Below are 16,120 nucleotides of genomic sequence, written 5' to 3' on the forward strand. Positions count from 1 at the left end.
TCCAGGCTGGCAAATCTTGTGCTGGGAAAAGCAAAGGAAAAGCAAATTCACAGCTCTGAAGGGGCTCCCAGCCTCAGGCCAGATTGACATTTGGAATTCATCCTTCAGCTCCAAAATGCCAGGAGTGGAGCTGGATTTTGGCTTGTTCCAAACATCAGTTCTTGAATTCTTTCAGTGAAATGCTCAGCAGGTAAAGAAATCACTCAGATAACACCAAGAGCCAGGCTTAAAACAGAAGGAAACCCTTGGTAAAACAGAGGAAAACTTGGCTGAGCTTGTTTGGCATGAAGTGAGAGCAGGTCAGTGACTCTCCAACATCAAACCACTGCTCCCAAAGTGCCACCCCAATTCCTGAAGGCTTCCTGTCCACAGAGTGCCCAGGAAATTGGGCTCTTCTCTAGGATGAAGCCTCAGTTCTGCAGCCAGAGTCATCCTTACATGGATGCAAGGGTGGGTGCATCCTTACCTCTACTTGAAGCCCCATTAAATTTAACAAACAGCAAGTCAGACAAAGGAAATCATTTCTGCAGATTCACTCAGATTTTTATTTTTTATAAAGCTGCTCTTGAAAGAGAAACTCCAAAAGGAGATCCAAGCTCTCAGACACACTGCCAATACAGGGATAAATTAAAAAAACACTGGGAGGTTTCACCAATTCCTGAACTCCTTTCCCAGCTCTGATGTTACAGATTCCAGCCAAAGAATTGGTGGGAATAAAGATTTCCTTCTCCTAAAACTTGGACAATTCTTTATTACTTAAAAACCACAATATCCATTAACTGAGTAATTTCTAAGCAGCTTCTTATCATTCTTGAGGCTGAAGTAGTTACTGAAGAAAGGTCAAGGATTAAGCTGCAAGTGTTTAAAAGAAATAATAATAATAACAATAAAATAAAATAAAAATTAAAAGAAAAAAGAACCCCAAAAAACTTCATCCAATTTTTTTCCCAAATTAAATCAAGAACATTCCTAATTAGTTTTTCCACCAGAGACATCTAGTGGGAAATGAAAGAAGTGAAAGAGCCATAAGCTGCCTTCGCCCTTTCATTAATATTTGCTCCCAAATGCAGGTCAAATAAATCTAACTCACAGTTTGAGATGAGCAGCTTTAAAACTGATGTATTACTTTCTGCTCGGGTTTATGCCACCCATTTTGGATAATTACTCCCAGTGCTTTTTCCCTGTTGGATTCAGAGCTTCTTCATAAGAATGAAACAAAAAGTTGGGGTCCTCGAGAGCTCTCCTGCTTTTAATAACTTTTCATTTCCCCTCCGCCCTCAAAGATCATTTCCAGCGTGGCAGTGTGAGGAGCTGGAGCTGCTTTGGGTGGCTTTGGCTCCATCCAGGCACACAGCAAAAGCAAAACTGTGTCCTCTAAAGCTCAAATCCCATTTAAAATCTATTCAAATCCCAAAGTCATGTGTGGTTCATGGCCTGGGTGACCCAACACCCCAATCCTCCCTGTCCTGGTTGCAGGAGCTGGAAGGAGAGGTCAGGTTGGGATCTGGGGGGATCTGACTTGGACTTGGTGGCTTGCTCTGGAAGGAGAATGCTCTGGAGAGCCTGGGAAGCCAAGGGCTCAGCTGGGACAGCAGCTGGGCAAAACCTGGGGAGTCACAGAGTCACAGAATCACAGAGTGACAGTCACAGAATCCCAGAATCAGAGTCACAGAATCACAGAGTGACAGAGTCACAGAGTCACAGAAAACCAGAATCAGAGTCACAGAGTCCCAGAATTACACAATCAGAGAATCACAGTCACAGAATCACAGAGTCACAGAGTCACAGTCACAGAATCACAGAGTGACAGAGTGACAGAATCACAGAATCACAGAGTCACAGAGTCACAGTCACAGAATCACAGAGTGACAGAGTGACAGAGTCACAGAGTCCCAGAATTACACAATCAGAGAATCACAGTCACAGAATCACAGAGTCACAGAATCACAGAATTCACAGAATCACAGAATTCACAGTCACAGAGTCAGTCTCAGTCACAGAATCCCAGAATCCCAGAATCACAGAATTACAGAATCACAGAATCACAGTCACAGAGTCACAGAGTCAGAGTCACAGAATCACAGAGTCCCAGAATTACAGAATCACAGAATCACAGTCACAGAATCACAGAGTCACAGAATTCACAGTCACAGAGTCAGAGTCTCAGAGTCACAGAATCACAGTCACAGAATCCCAGAATCACAGAATCCCAGAATTACAGAATCACAGAATCACAGAGTCACAGAGTCACAGAGTCAGAGTCACAGAATCACAGAGTCCCAGAATTACAGAATCACAGAATCACAGTCACAGAATCACAGAATCACAGTCACAGAATCCCAGAATCACAGAATCACAGAATCCCAGAGTCACAGAGTCACAGAGTCACAGAATTCACAGTCACAGAGTCACAGAGCCACAGAATCACAGAGTCACAAAATTACAGAATCACAGAATCCCAGAATCACAGAGTCACAGAGTCCCAGAATCCCAGAGTGATGAGGTTGGAAGAGACCTCTGAGATCATCGAGTCCAACCTGTGCCCCAACACCTCACCCACACTACGGAGATGGTGATTCCACCACCTCCCTGGGAAGAGCATCCAGTACTTTGTTATTCTTTTGGTGAAAATTTTTTCCTAATATCCAACCTATACCTTCCCTGAGGTAGCTTGAGGCTTTGGAGAGAATCCAAGATCCTCCCCGACCTCCAAGAAGGAGATCAGCCTAAAACAAAGCCCAGAGCAGGATCAGGGTAATGTTGACACCAGAGCTGATTCCTTTTTTCATGAGCAGCCAAAACCATCAGACAGGTCTGAGCACCCCTTGAGCAGAACCATGGCAGGACAGGAGAAAAATCCCCTCATTAACCTCAAATCATTCCTTTATTCACACACAAAGCTGCACCATGGCCTCTCCATCATTTTCCTTCCTGAATTTTAGTGAGTGTGTGGTTGTAGCCACCTCTGCTGTGAAAGTGGGGGTTAAAAATGTGAATTTTCGAATCAGAGTCATTTAATCACTGCTATTGATTTCTCTGCCTGTGTATAACATTTCTAAATATTCCTTGCTCCCTGACTGATAAATTCACTCAAAAAGGACAGGCCAGCATGTCTCCATGTCCTTCTTCTCAATATTTAACTTTTCAGAAGGTTCTGTGTGCAGAGATTTGCCAGCTGAGGATGGTTTAGGGCTGCACATCCCTGAGGGAGGGCAGGCCCTGGGCACTCCTGGAAGTTTAAATTTTATCCTTGTTTATTCTCGTGCTTCCCTTCAGTACATCTGGTAATTGTGAAGGGAAAACCTGTCCTGTCCCATAAATGAGGAGCTCCAGGATATCTGAAACACTTCTAAAGACAAAATAAAAAACTGCATTTGCTTACTTCTCTGGAGAGATGAACTGAAGTTGTACCAGATAAAGGGAAAACATAAAGAGGGAGAAGAGGCTCCATGGAGGGGAGCAGTGGAATGTGCATTTTAGGCAGGCAGGCAGACTTGTTCCACCTGCTGAAGAGAGGAAATTCAATTAAATTAAATCCTCTTGCTTCATTCCCCCCTCATAGCAGAGTTCAAGTTCTGGATGCCCTGTCCTCATCTGTCCAGAGCAAAACTTGTCCATTTTCTAGGCCGGGCTGTGGAGGAGAGGTTTAAAATGGAACCCCAAGGCAGGTGTGGTGGAGGAAGGGGCAGTTTGGGAAGGGCAGGGCTGGAGCAGAGCTGGGGCAGTGAGAGGAGGAGGAGGAGGAGGAGGAGGAGGAGGAAGAGGCACCAGGGCTCAGTCCTGGCTGTGCTGGCCCTTTGCCCCGGCACTGTCACAGCTGCCCTGGGGACAGCAGGAAATTGCAGCGCTGAGAGGGAAAGAACTGGAATGGAAACTCTGGGTTTGCCTCTGCCCAGCTCCACTGGGTCAAGTATTCTATAACCCAATAATTCGTGTTCCTCACCTCTCCCAAGGGCACTTTCCTCCTCCCAGCCCAGAGCACATTTCAGTGCCACTGCACTGCCCCGCCAGGCTGGATTAAGGACACTTCAGGACACAGCTCCTGTACAGCTCCAAAGTGCCTCTCTTGAATTCAGGTTTTCTGGAAGAAGGTGGTTTATCTGCACTGACTTTGTCACAGAGCCCTGACAGAGCCACACATCCTTTACAGGTTTATTTTGTGGAATTATTCCCACTTTGGGCCTTCCTGTGTATAAAATGAAGAGATAAGAACAAAGCAAACAGCCTCAGGGGAAGTCAGCCTAGCACAGCAAGGATTGATCCCAAATTAATCCAGTTCATACAGAGCCTAATGCAAAAATGTCTCAGGAAAAGAAATCTACCTGATTTGGAAATAAAAAGGAAAAAATGGGGCTGCTTCCACTGTGACTGTGGGGTTTCTCCTCCAGATAAAGACTGATAACAAATATCCTCTCATACTACAAACAAACATTAAACTTAGGCCAGTTTTATAGCAAAATGTATAAAAAGAGATTTTCTGCCTTGTAAAGCACCAGTTCAAGTTACAAGCAAGACTCTTTTATCGTGTATTCATTCCTTTATTTCTGTTCATTGCCATGTCCCAGCTGAGGTACCTGTGACAGTTTCCAGGAAAGCACAAACTCACCCCAGTGGGTTGTTCCAGCAGATTATGGTTTGTAATATTTCCCCCAGCAGAGCTCTGTTAATGGGAGATGCTGGTGCTGCACTCACCAGCTGGGAAAAAATTCAGTTTCTAGCAGATAGTGTGAGGTTCAGCTTTTCAGGGCAGGAAAATTCCCACTGGGATGGGAAAAGCTACAGCTGATGAGCACATCCATAAAAATAATAAAAGAGGCACTCATGATTGTACCGAGATAATGACAGGAAATAAAAAGATTTTGCACACTGAACACTCCAGAATATTTAATCAAAAGCTGTTCCAAAGGGGCCTCCAGAGCAAGAAATAACTGTGGCATTTGGGAGCTGCAGGGATGGGATCCCTGCTGTAGGATCATGGAAGGGACGTGTGGGATCACTGATCCAGCTCCTGGCCATGCACAGGGGACCCCACAGTCCCACCCTGGGCATCCCTGGAGCAGGGTCCAAACCCAGATTTGGGAGTGTGACCATTCCCAAATTCAGTGCCCAGCACCCTCTGGGGGAAGAGCCTTTCCCTGATGTCCAACCTGACCCTCCCTGGCTGTTCCCTGGGTCCTGTCAGGTCTGGAATCAGCTCCACAACCCAGGTGAGGCTCAGATCCTTCCAAGCAGGGACCTTCTCCTGTCGGAGGGGCTCATTAGGGCTCAGACCCCAGAGCAGCTGGGAATGGACCCTGCAGCTCCAGGGGGATGCCAGCAGCTCTCCTGCTCCCAGCCCCCGATAACTGCAGCTCCCCAAATGGGCAATGGGCTTTGCAAAGCAAGAGCAGAGACTGCTGGTGCTTAAAGAATTTGTAAACTCAACTCAGTGTTCACAAGTTGAGTGAAATGGGAGAAAGGGCTGAAGGAAAAGAGGTACAAAAAGGAATCTCATGGCACACAAAGGCTCAGGGAAACTCCTTGTTAGATGTAGGGCTGAAAATCCAGCCCTGAAAGTGGCCAGAAATCCCTCACCAGCTGAGCCCCTCACCTGCCCTCTGTCCTTTCACCCTGAATAAATTCCCCGAAGAGAAGTCCAAAGGCACCTGCAGCCTCGCCCTGTTAGAAAGGTCTCAATTCCTCTAGACTGGATATTGTGGGGAAATTCCTCCCTGTGAGGGTGGGGAGGGGGCTGGGATGGAATTCCCAGAGCAGCTGTGGCTGCCCCTGGATCCCTGCAAGTGCCCAAGGCCAGGCTGGACAGGACTTGGGGCACCCTGGGACAGTGGGAGGCGTCCCTGGGGGTGGGACTGTATAGTAGAAGTCTTAGTAAAATACCTGTATTGTATTTGAATATCTGTGTATAGGCCTTGCCCTGATAAGCCCTGGTTGTTTTTGATGGGCTACAGCTGCGATGTCCTTCATTGGGCTGCAGCTGTAGCTAGTGAAGATAACTGGGATAAAAGGGGGTGGCCTTGGCCAGTCAAGTTGAGCTGACAAGGAGCCCTGACGAAGAAGGAGCAACAAGCAGGAGAAGAAGTCAGAGCTGTGAAGAACTGCCCCCAAGAAGTATCACCGAGAAGGTACAAGACTTTAGAAATATGATTGCGACAGTGTGGGACTCTAGAAATATGAAATACAACAAGATAACAACATCTGGTGACCCCGACATAATGGAGATATGCAGCCTGAGAGCTGTGGAGGCTAAGACAGCCAGAGCTGTGGAGAAGCATGGCTATTGAATCTCAGGGAGCTGTGTGTAAGAATATGGCCTTTGAGTCAAGAAGCTGTGGGGAAACATGGCCTTCGAGTCATGGTAAATATATGTGTTGTGCAGCCAAGAGCTGTGGTAGAATGTATGTAATGTATTGTGTCCATCTAAATATGTTTCTCTAAAAAGGGGGAAAATATGGTAGAAGTCTTAGTTGTATTGTATTGTACAGTCGAGAGCTGGGAAATTATATGTATTATATAATTATAAGTGGAATATGTAAAACCTGTCTCTGTAAGTAAGACTCTAGAAATATGAAATACAACAAGATAACAACAGGACTGGATGGGCTTTAGGATCCCTCCCAGCCCAACTGTTCCACAGGACAAACTGGCAGCACCCAGTTCCAAATTTCACAGCCATTTAGCAGGAACAAAAAACCCAAAAAACTTCAAAGGCAGGACTTCAACCCTGCCCAGCAGAATGTGCTGGGGCTGAGCCTGCTGGATGCTCCTTCAGAGGGGCGAGATCTGAGTCCAGCAAGGAATGATCCCCTCCCTTCACTTAAACATCAATTCTTTGCTAATAAAGTATCCCAGGCATTGGGTTTCAGGCCCATGTTTTCAGGGATCCACGGGTTATTTCCAAGCCCAGCTATTACCAGTGCACATGGTGACATTAATATGAGTAAATGCAGGAAAAAGGATGAAATAAAACATATCCTATTGAAGGAAATGAGAGCTCCTTAAGAAAGAAAAACACACATAGGAAAGACGTGGGCATATCAGGATACAAATGGGACGCTGGGGAGCTCCAGATTCCACAGGCATGATGTTATTGGAGTGTTTGATACCAGAGCAAGCACCTGCAGATATGAATTACATCCTTGTTCAGACCACGAACATCGCAGCCGTGACATCTCAGGAAGTGCTTATGTTATATTTCAAATCCCCCTGCCAACTGCATAAATATCAAATAAATCAATCATGGATCTAAGGGACATTATCTTAAGGACCTGCAAAAGCTGAACAAGCCACCTCTCTTCTAAAAGTAGCCCCAGACCTTAAATGGTCGGGGCTTTTTCTGTGCTTGCACCTGAGCAGAAGGGATGGGAGTGCTGTGACTTCACCTCTGCCCCCAGAGACAGAAATGGCACAGAAATGCTTCAAAGAGTGACAAGAAAAGAGCTTTTCCCCAAGTTAAACAGAATTTCTACTGCCTTCAAGAGGGGACACCTCATTTTACACATGGAGAAAGTGAGGCACTGGTGTACAAATGTGCAAAGTCAAGAGGGCTCTGGGACGGTGTGAGCAGAATAAGGAGAGGACCAGGAACATTGTGATGTCCATCAGACCATGCACACTTTGTTTTTGGTGTATTTTGAGAAACAAAATTTAGATTTTTCTATTTATTTCAGTATATTCTGACCAAGACAGAAAATGCAATCCAGGGATCAGATGTTTTCATGATAGAAAGACTTTTTTCACACGGATCAGGTAAAAAGATGATTAAAACCAGATCACAGACATAGTCCATCTCATCAAAATTTAACTGAAAATGTTTATTCTGCATTGAAAAATTCAGATCTTTATGCTATAATTTTTTTTAAAGTTTAAAAGTAACAAATACCAAAATATTAACTCCAAGCCTGAGTTTTTAATAATGCTGAAAGCCTTAATAAACTAAAATTTTTCCAATGTTACAGAATTTGGGGATTTTCAGAACGCTTTTCAATTGAGGAGTTCCCTCACAAGCTCTTATTAGATTAATTTGTTATTTTTCCTTGCTTGCCACAGGAGTTTTAATTACAATTGCTCCAAATACAGCTCCCATCCATCTTAATCAACAGGGACTATTTGGCCGTGCTGTTAAATCATCTGGTGTAATCACTTTGAAAAACTTTGTTCTGCGCTGAAAAAAAAGGCTGAGAAAGGAAGCAAAGGGAAATCCATCTTTGCACGTTCATCCTTTGCCATTCAGCTCCCAGCAGCAGGAGGATGGAGTGGCCCTTTGGCCCCACATCCACAGGGCTCAGAGTTGGGAAAAGTGGGGTTTGAGCCACAAATCCTGGGAAATATTCAAACAAAGACTTTGCTGCAATCAGGAGTTTGTGAATTAAGATCAAAGTGGCAGGAGAATCCAAACTTCACAGAATCGTGGAATGGTTTGGGTGAGAGGGAGCATTAAAGCCCATCCAGTGCCACCCCTGCCATGGGCACAGAGCCCTTCCCCTGTCCCAGGGTGCTCCCAGCCCTGAACACTTCCATTAAATGAAATTATCTCCTCCCCACTTTGCCATGGCATGACCTCATAACCTGGATGCAGCACTAACGAGCTCTGGGTAATTACTGTGTGTGTAACTTCATCACAGAACTGAAACATGGTTTGGCCAAAGTCTTCCCCAAGCCCGTGCCAATTCCCAGTCACCAATTCCACTGCCAGGCCCTCAGCAGCTGCCCCAGCTTCATGGGCCCTCTTGTTAGGAACAATTCAAAATTTGTCTGTGATTTTTATCCTTAAAAAATCCCCAGCAAAACTCTACTTTTTAGAAAAATTAGATATCAAATAAAACTGGAGGAAACATCTGCAGGGCTTGACCTTTGCTTCAACCTCTTATGATCTTCAGGTGTCAGAAGTTTTGAGTGAGAAAATGAAATTTAATGAAGTTTTGCCTGGCTTTGTTTCTTCCAAGTTGTGATTGAAGGTGCAAAACAAAAGGTTTGGATATGAAAATCCTGTCTGTGCCCATCAAACCAGTCTGGGGCACACAACTCAGGTTCTCTAATTCATCCCCACAGCCCAATTTAAGCCACCACCGAACCCCTCAGTGCCCTGCCCTGGGGCATTTCTGCCCAAGAGATTTTTTTCTTCCAAGTTTTATTCCACTGGTTTGTATTTTCATTGGATATCCTCTAAGGAAATGGTGTGAGCTGAAGATAAACAATTCAAAACCTTCCAAGTGCAACTTGCTCTCAGCTCCTTGACTGCCTTCAAACCAAAGTGTGAATTGCAGCTTATCAGCTCTCAAAGAATAATTTTGCAGAGCTGCCATATGAGAAAAAAAGTCATATTAATAAAAACTCTGTTGATCTGCACTACTACATTTAAGGAGTATATTTTTCCTCATTCTGAGAGTTTCATTTGCTACAGGAAACCTTATCAGGAGCCTCCATGGTTGATGGGGAAATGCTCCCCACACAGGAGGAAACACAGTCCTGCTCCCCCTCAACATGGCTCACATTGTCCCATTAATCCACCCAAATCCTTCCATCCTCTGCTCTTCTCAGAGGTTCCTCTCATTTTAATCCTCCAAAAGCCTCCTAAATCCAGAGTTTCCGAGGAAGTTTCCCTAATTAAGATTTCATTAGCAGCTTGCACACAGACCCGGAGCACCTTCAGCAGCGTCACCGTCAGAGCAACGAGACAACCCATCACCCCAGCTGGGATCACAGGGGCAAGGAGAGAGGGGGAAAAATGTAATGACAAAAACAAAGAAGGGTCAAATTTCCTCCAAAAAAGTCCAGCCCCCCTTTCCCCGTGCTCAGCTGCAGCAAGGTGAAAGGCTAAATGTGGACAGCACGGGAATCCGTGAGTGCTTGCTGAGCTTCCTGGGGGGAATACTCAACAGCAGAAATATGTTTCCCCTGGAGACCTTCCCCACCATTTGGTCCAATTTCTTCCTCCAAGAACTGAACCAGCTCATGATGTAATGCTCCAGGGAAAACATTCCTCTCGAAAAAGAGTATCTTCCTAGGGAGAAGTTTGAAGAAAACATCTTAATATTGTTTAAACAGCTTTTGGCACAGGCACACCAGTTGTGCTGCGCTCAAGGCTGAAAGCAAGGCAGGCTAAAAAGAGGGAAGTGGAAAGTTTTAGGATTTAGTTTTAGGATTTGGTTTTAGGCTTCTCTTCGACTACTGGCCCAAGTCTCCAGTCCTTAATGGAATGAGGAAAAAAAGCCATTTTCAGAAGCAGATATTGGCCTTGCTAATAAAAGAGGAACAATTTAAAGTTCAGGCTATTCTGTGTGTCAGGAGGAAACCATGGTTGTAATTCTGCCTAAAGCCTGATCATTTTCTTAACTCCTGCACAAAGGGACAGTTCCAAGGCACCAAAGCCCACAGGTCTGGCTGGGAATGAGCTTTCTGTGGCTCTTGGAGGGGGCACCATGCCAAGGACCAGCAAAGTTCTTGCCAGCCAACCTTTCATTGCTCAATTCTGTGTACTCATCCTCCCTGTGCTCCTGACTGCTTGGGTCCCTTTCTGGACCATCTCTCAGAACCAATTTGTCACTTTTGTGACTGGACATTGGTGTTAAACAAGGGCAGGAAGCACTGGGGACAAAGAAATTCAGGAGAGGCAGAGCAGGAGCAGCACACTCCAAAGCTGAGGCAGGAGGTGCAGGAAAACCCAGGACAACAGAGCTCTGTGAGGAACAAGCAGGGGGAGAGGTGGGAAAAACAAACGTGAATGAACATTTAGGGATTCTATTCCATAGCTGGGATTATGTCATGCACTGATATAAGCTCCACATACACATTACCTACTCCTTACATAAACCTTACAAAACTTTCCTTGCAAAACACACCCTGGGTACTTTAAGGGTTGTTTTTTTTTTTTTTTTCTTGAGGAAAGAGTAAAATGACCCTTTTATTCCTCATTAGTATTTGTACCCACACAATTACTTTTTCCTCAATGGCACACCCGAGGCCACTCAACAGCTCCAAAGCCCAGTTCAAATGTGAATTCCCTTAGAACCTTAACAGATTTGCATTAGTGAATATTATTTACTGCCAGAGCTCAGCATTTCTGACCTGCTGAATGTGGGACTGCAGGCATTTGTTTGTCCAAACATTTGGGTGCCACAGGCAGGTTATTTATGGCAGGGTGAAGTTTCTATCTCCAGTGCGAGCCAGGTGATTTAAGGGATGGGGATATTGGATCCCTGTTTCCACCCTGATGTTCCCTGTGCTGGAAAGACAAAGAGCAAGGAAAAGGAGCAACAACTCAATTCAAGAACAGCACGAGCCCAAACTCAGAGCACAGAGGGGATAAAACTCCCAATTTTCCAATTCCTACCTTGTTTAGTTTCGTGCATCATCAGGGCTGTCAAGCAATGGGCACCATTTGTGCTGCAGCTTCTCCTCAGACTTTGAGGCACGTGGTAACTGTTAACAATTTCATCAGCAGGATGAAAAACCAGGCTCATTTGTCTACTTTAAAATATTCAGTTTTGCATGTTATCTGTTCAAAGGGGTTTTGTTTGTAGAGAGGGATTGTGAAGAATAAAAGCTTGGTTGGGTGGGGAGGTTGCTGCTTTGATTATTCAATTTTACTCCATTGCTCAAACTCTCAGGAGAACTCTGGACACGGTGACTGAATTAAAAGGTGTTGTTGTTGTTGTTATTATTATTATTATTAATAAATAGGATTGTCCAGACCATTAAACATGCTGCACAGTTTGGAATATCTCAGCTATAGAGTGAGGGCTTCACTGCACTGCTTGGCAATGCTAAAACTCAGCAGTAAAGGCTCCATAAAGAATTTAAACCCAACTCAGTGGACTTGAAGGCCAATCCTTTGCAGGATTCTGTTGAGAGCTTTTACTGCTCCTTTGCTGGGGCTTGTGGCTGCAGATATTTCAGGTTCTTAGTAGACCCTAAACTCTTAAAGCCTTGAATCACAACAATTTATCACCCATCAGGGAGCTACATAAAATGTATTTTCCTTCAGAGTGACTATTCTCATAAAAAAACTAATTTAAAAAGAAAAAAGACAATTAAGAATGTTTTTTAAAAATCTACACTACAGCCCAACTTTACAGGGATCTTAAACCTAAAAAGTCTGACCCCCAAAAAATTAATGCCACCTGCAAGCTGTAAATACATGTATTAATTTTTTTTTCCCCCAAGTATTTTCTTTGGCCGTTACATTCAGCTGAACAAGGCCTAAAAATTGTCAAACTAAATTCTTGTTTAAGAGTGGAGCTCTAACTACTGCCAGTTTGAGTGAAGCACACAGCCAGGTTTAGGGAATAAGTTTTATTTATCTTGGCTGCGGCGCGGGGTGGAACATTTTCCATCCCGTCCGAAGGCAGTCAAAAAGGGGTTGAAATATTGCACAATAAAAGCCATTCATTCTATCTGTCTGCTCTGCCTTCCAAAAACAGAGCAGCCTGACCAGCCCCGAGCCCGGGCAGGGGGCAGGAAGATGGGAGTCAAGGGGTCACTGGAAATAAACCAAGACCAACAGCAGGATTGCAGGCCTGGCTCAGGGAATCTGTTCCATGCCCTCACTCCCACAGCACACAGGTTTTCCTCTCCCCCCTCCCCAGCCTGGCTAAAGTAGTTAATTGCTCTGTTATGCACAATTTACAGGAGTTAATTACTAAACTAATACATTAGGCTGCTTGTCTCCCAGTCACAGGCCCAGCTCCAGCTCCTCCACAGGGGCACGGGGAAACTGGACTGTGCTTCAACTTAAAACATTTTCATTTTACTTCCTCACTTTAAAGCCATGTTGAAGGAATACCCCACTATTTTTTATTGATTTCCAGTGCTCACCCACCTGTTGGCAGCTTGTAAATGCAATTTCTTCCCCTGCCTGTTCGTGTTCCTGCCATTCTTCAGGGGAATTTCCCCTTTCTCCATCTCCTTGGCCACAGCTCCACCAAGCCTTTGCTTCCCCGTTCATCACTAAAGTCTCTCCAGGTCTAAGAGTGAGAGGATTCACAGTGAGGAGGAGGAGGAAGAGTCAAGCACAAACTTTCTAAACATTTCTGAACAACTGACCCAGACAAACCCACAACATTTCCAGTGACATTTCCAGGCAGCACTTGAGTGTTTCAGCATCTTCTATTGCTCAGTAGTGAGGACAAAGTAGAAAAAAATCAGCTGTAAACCAGATTTATTTACATTTTAAAGCGAAATAAATAAAAATGGCATATACAGTTCTTGTTATTTTTTCCCCCCTGCTTAACAGGTCAGAATGAGAAAAGTTTTACTTCTTCAAGTTTTATTAACTCATATGGGAGAAATTTGGTCATCTCATCCCCCCTTTTATAACTTATGTGCACCTTAATTAAGGCAAAATAAAGGCATAAAAATTCCTGGGAAACATGAACACTTTCCCTTGAAACCCTCCTGGAGAATTCAGGGCTAAGGATTGTTCTTTGTACCTTGAGCAAAGCGAAGCAGAGACTTTTCCAACTGTGAAATCACTGCCAGGTATGCAGCTCTGAAAATCCATCACCACTGCACTTCACACAAGTGATGTGTAATTACTCTTACTTATTAACAACATCATAATTACACAGCAGCAAAACAATCAGTGTTTGCAGCCCCAGCCCTTGTCCTCCCTGCCAGTCAGAGCAGCAATTACGTGGGGAGCTCTAAATGCAATTATTCACCAACCCACACCCAGGCCTGCCTTGGACCTGCTTGAAGTCATTTAAAGTCCACACAAATTAAAGTAGGGAAGTGCTTGGAAACACAAATTCATCTTTATAAAAGCCCTCCAAAGGGAGAAGAGCCTGGCTTTGGAAGAGGAATGGCCATGCCCTGGATTTATTTAGATGCCACTGTAACACACGGTGTGAGCTGGAGCTCAGCACATAAAAATGGGAAAGAGCCACTGGAATCTCCTTCAGGCAGAGCTGGGAACCAGAAGCACAAACTGAGAGAGCCCTGACACCTCTGTGCTGTCACACCTTGGTTTCATTTCCTACCCCCCACCATGGCCACCAAGACAAGACACAACTCCAGAGAAGCTGCTCACACCTGATTCCAGCCCATCATTTCACTTTCCCAGTTTAATTCCAGTTGCTTTGTTTTGAACAGCAAAAGGAGCAGCTATTTTTACTAATTTACTCATTTTTTAAGCTTTACATTATAAGCTCAGCCAGCCTCTCAGTTTTTGTCCATGATGTTCTTTTCCAGGAAGCTGCTGGTCATTCTGAGGGAAAAGTGGATTTTGGAAAAGCAGATGGGAGAATGGAATTACACTGCTGCTCGCACCCTGTGTGACAGCACAGGCACCAGTGCAGGTCCCAGTTTCAGGAGTTTTCAGGAGTTTTCTGAGCAGGGCAGGGACTCAGGTGAGCTCTGGGTGTTCAAAGCCCCAGGATGCTGCAGGGGCCCTGCATGAGGAGCTGTCCCAGTTTGCAGCTCCCCAGCTCCACCACGGGTTCCAGCCCAGCCTGGGCTGCTCAGCAAGCCCCACAGCAGCTCCTGCAATCGGCACCATCAGCAAACAGCCAGAGGCTGCAGAGGCCATCCAGGCCTATCCCCACCCCAGGAAGGACCATCTGTCATTGCTGACAGGTATTTGTTTAATCTGTTCCTGAGGGCTCCAGTGATGGAGATTCCACACTTCCCCGGGTTCCCCTGCTTGGCCATCACTGCTGTGAGAACTTTCCTCTAATGTTTAACAGAGACCTTTTCCTCTGACTAAAACACAGCTCTCGTCCTTCTCAGGGCAGATATGGAGAACAGATTATTGCCCCCCGCCTTCTGCACAGCTGAACACTTGTTCAAATCCTCTCCAGATTAAGAAAACAAAATATTTTGAGGATCAATTCTATCCAGAGAAGGACAAAAGGAACTAAAAAGCAGCGTAAAGAAGTTGACATCTCTTGGAACAAACTGCAACCTCTTCCTTTCTTGCGGGTTTCCTCACCCTGGCACTGCTATCAAGCATCCACAAATGATCCCTAACAACCCTTTTCCACCCAGCTGTGCCAGGAGGAAAATCCAAGCTTTATTTTCCTCTCCTTCCCCTTGTTCTCCTCCTCCCACCTCCCAGCTGAAGGGCACTTGGGGAGCCTCTGAGGGAACCTGAGGGAGGGAGAGCTCCCTGTGCTGCTGGGGCTGCCTCAGGGCAGCACCCCCAGAGCTCTGGGCAGGCTGGGCATTAACCCCTCCTGTGCCAAACACACCAATTCATTGTCTCTCCCTCTTGTACCAAACACACAAATTCATTGTCTCTCCCTCTTGTACCAAACACACCAATTCATTGTCTCTCCCTCCCCATCTTGTACCAAACACACCAATTCATTGTCTCTCCCTCCTGTACCAAACACACAAATTCATTGTCTCTCCCTCCCCATCTTGTACCAAACACACCAATTCATTGTCTCTCCCTCTTGTACCAAACACATGAATTCATTGTCTCTCCCTCTTGTACCAAACACACCAATTCATTGTCTCTCCCTCTTGTACCAAACACACGAATTCCTTGTCTCTTCCTCTCCCTCTTGTACCAAACACACAAATTCCTTGTCTCTTCCTCTCCCTCCTGTACCAAACACACAAATTCATTGTCTCTCCCTCCCCATCTTGTACCAAACACACCAATTCATTGTCTCTCCCTCTTGTACCAAACACATGAATTCATTGTCTCTCCCTCTTGTACCAAACACACCAATTCATTGTCTCTTCCTCTTGTACCAAACACACGAATTCCTTGTCTCTTCCTCTCCCTCTTGTACCAAACACATGAATTCTTGTACCAAACACACGAATTCACTGTCTCTCCCTCTTGTACCAAACACACAAATTCATTGTCTCTCCCTCCAGGACAACTCTTTGGTCTCACTGGTGCCTGACATTCAGGATGTGACAGCCCCAGTGTCACCCAGGGCTGGATTTGGCCCCTAAAAGCTGCACAGAGACACCCAGACAGCTCAGGTACAACTTGACTGATCAGGCACAAAGTGATTTCCAGATGAAACTCCCCCCTGATTCCAGCCCAGTTTAATTCCAGTGCACAGCTCAGTTGCTTTGTTTTGAACAGTAAAAGGAGCAGCTATTTTTACTAATTTACTCATTTTTTTAAGCTTTCCATTATAAGCTCAGCCAGCCTCTCAGTTTT

Source organism: Melospiza melodia, chromosome 23, assembly GCF_035770615.1.
Source record: "Melospiza melodia melodia isolate bMelMel2 chromosome 23, bMelMel2.pri, whole genome shotgun sequence".
Lineage (NCBI taxonomy): Eukaryota > Metazoa > Chordata > Aves > Passeriformes > Passerellidae > Melospiza > Melospiza melodia.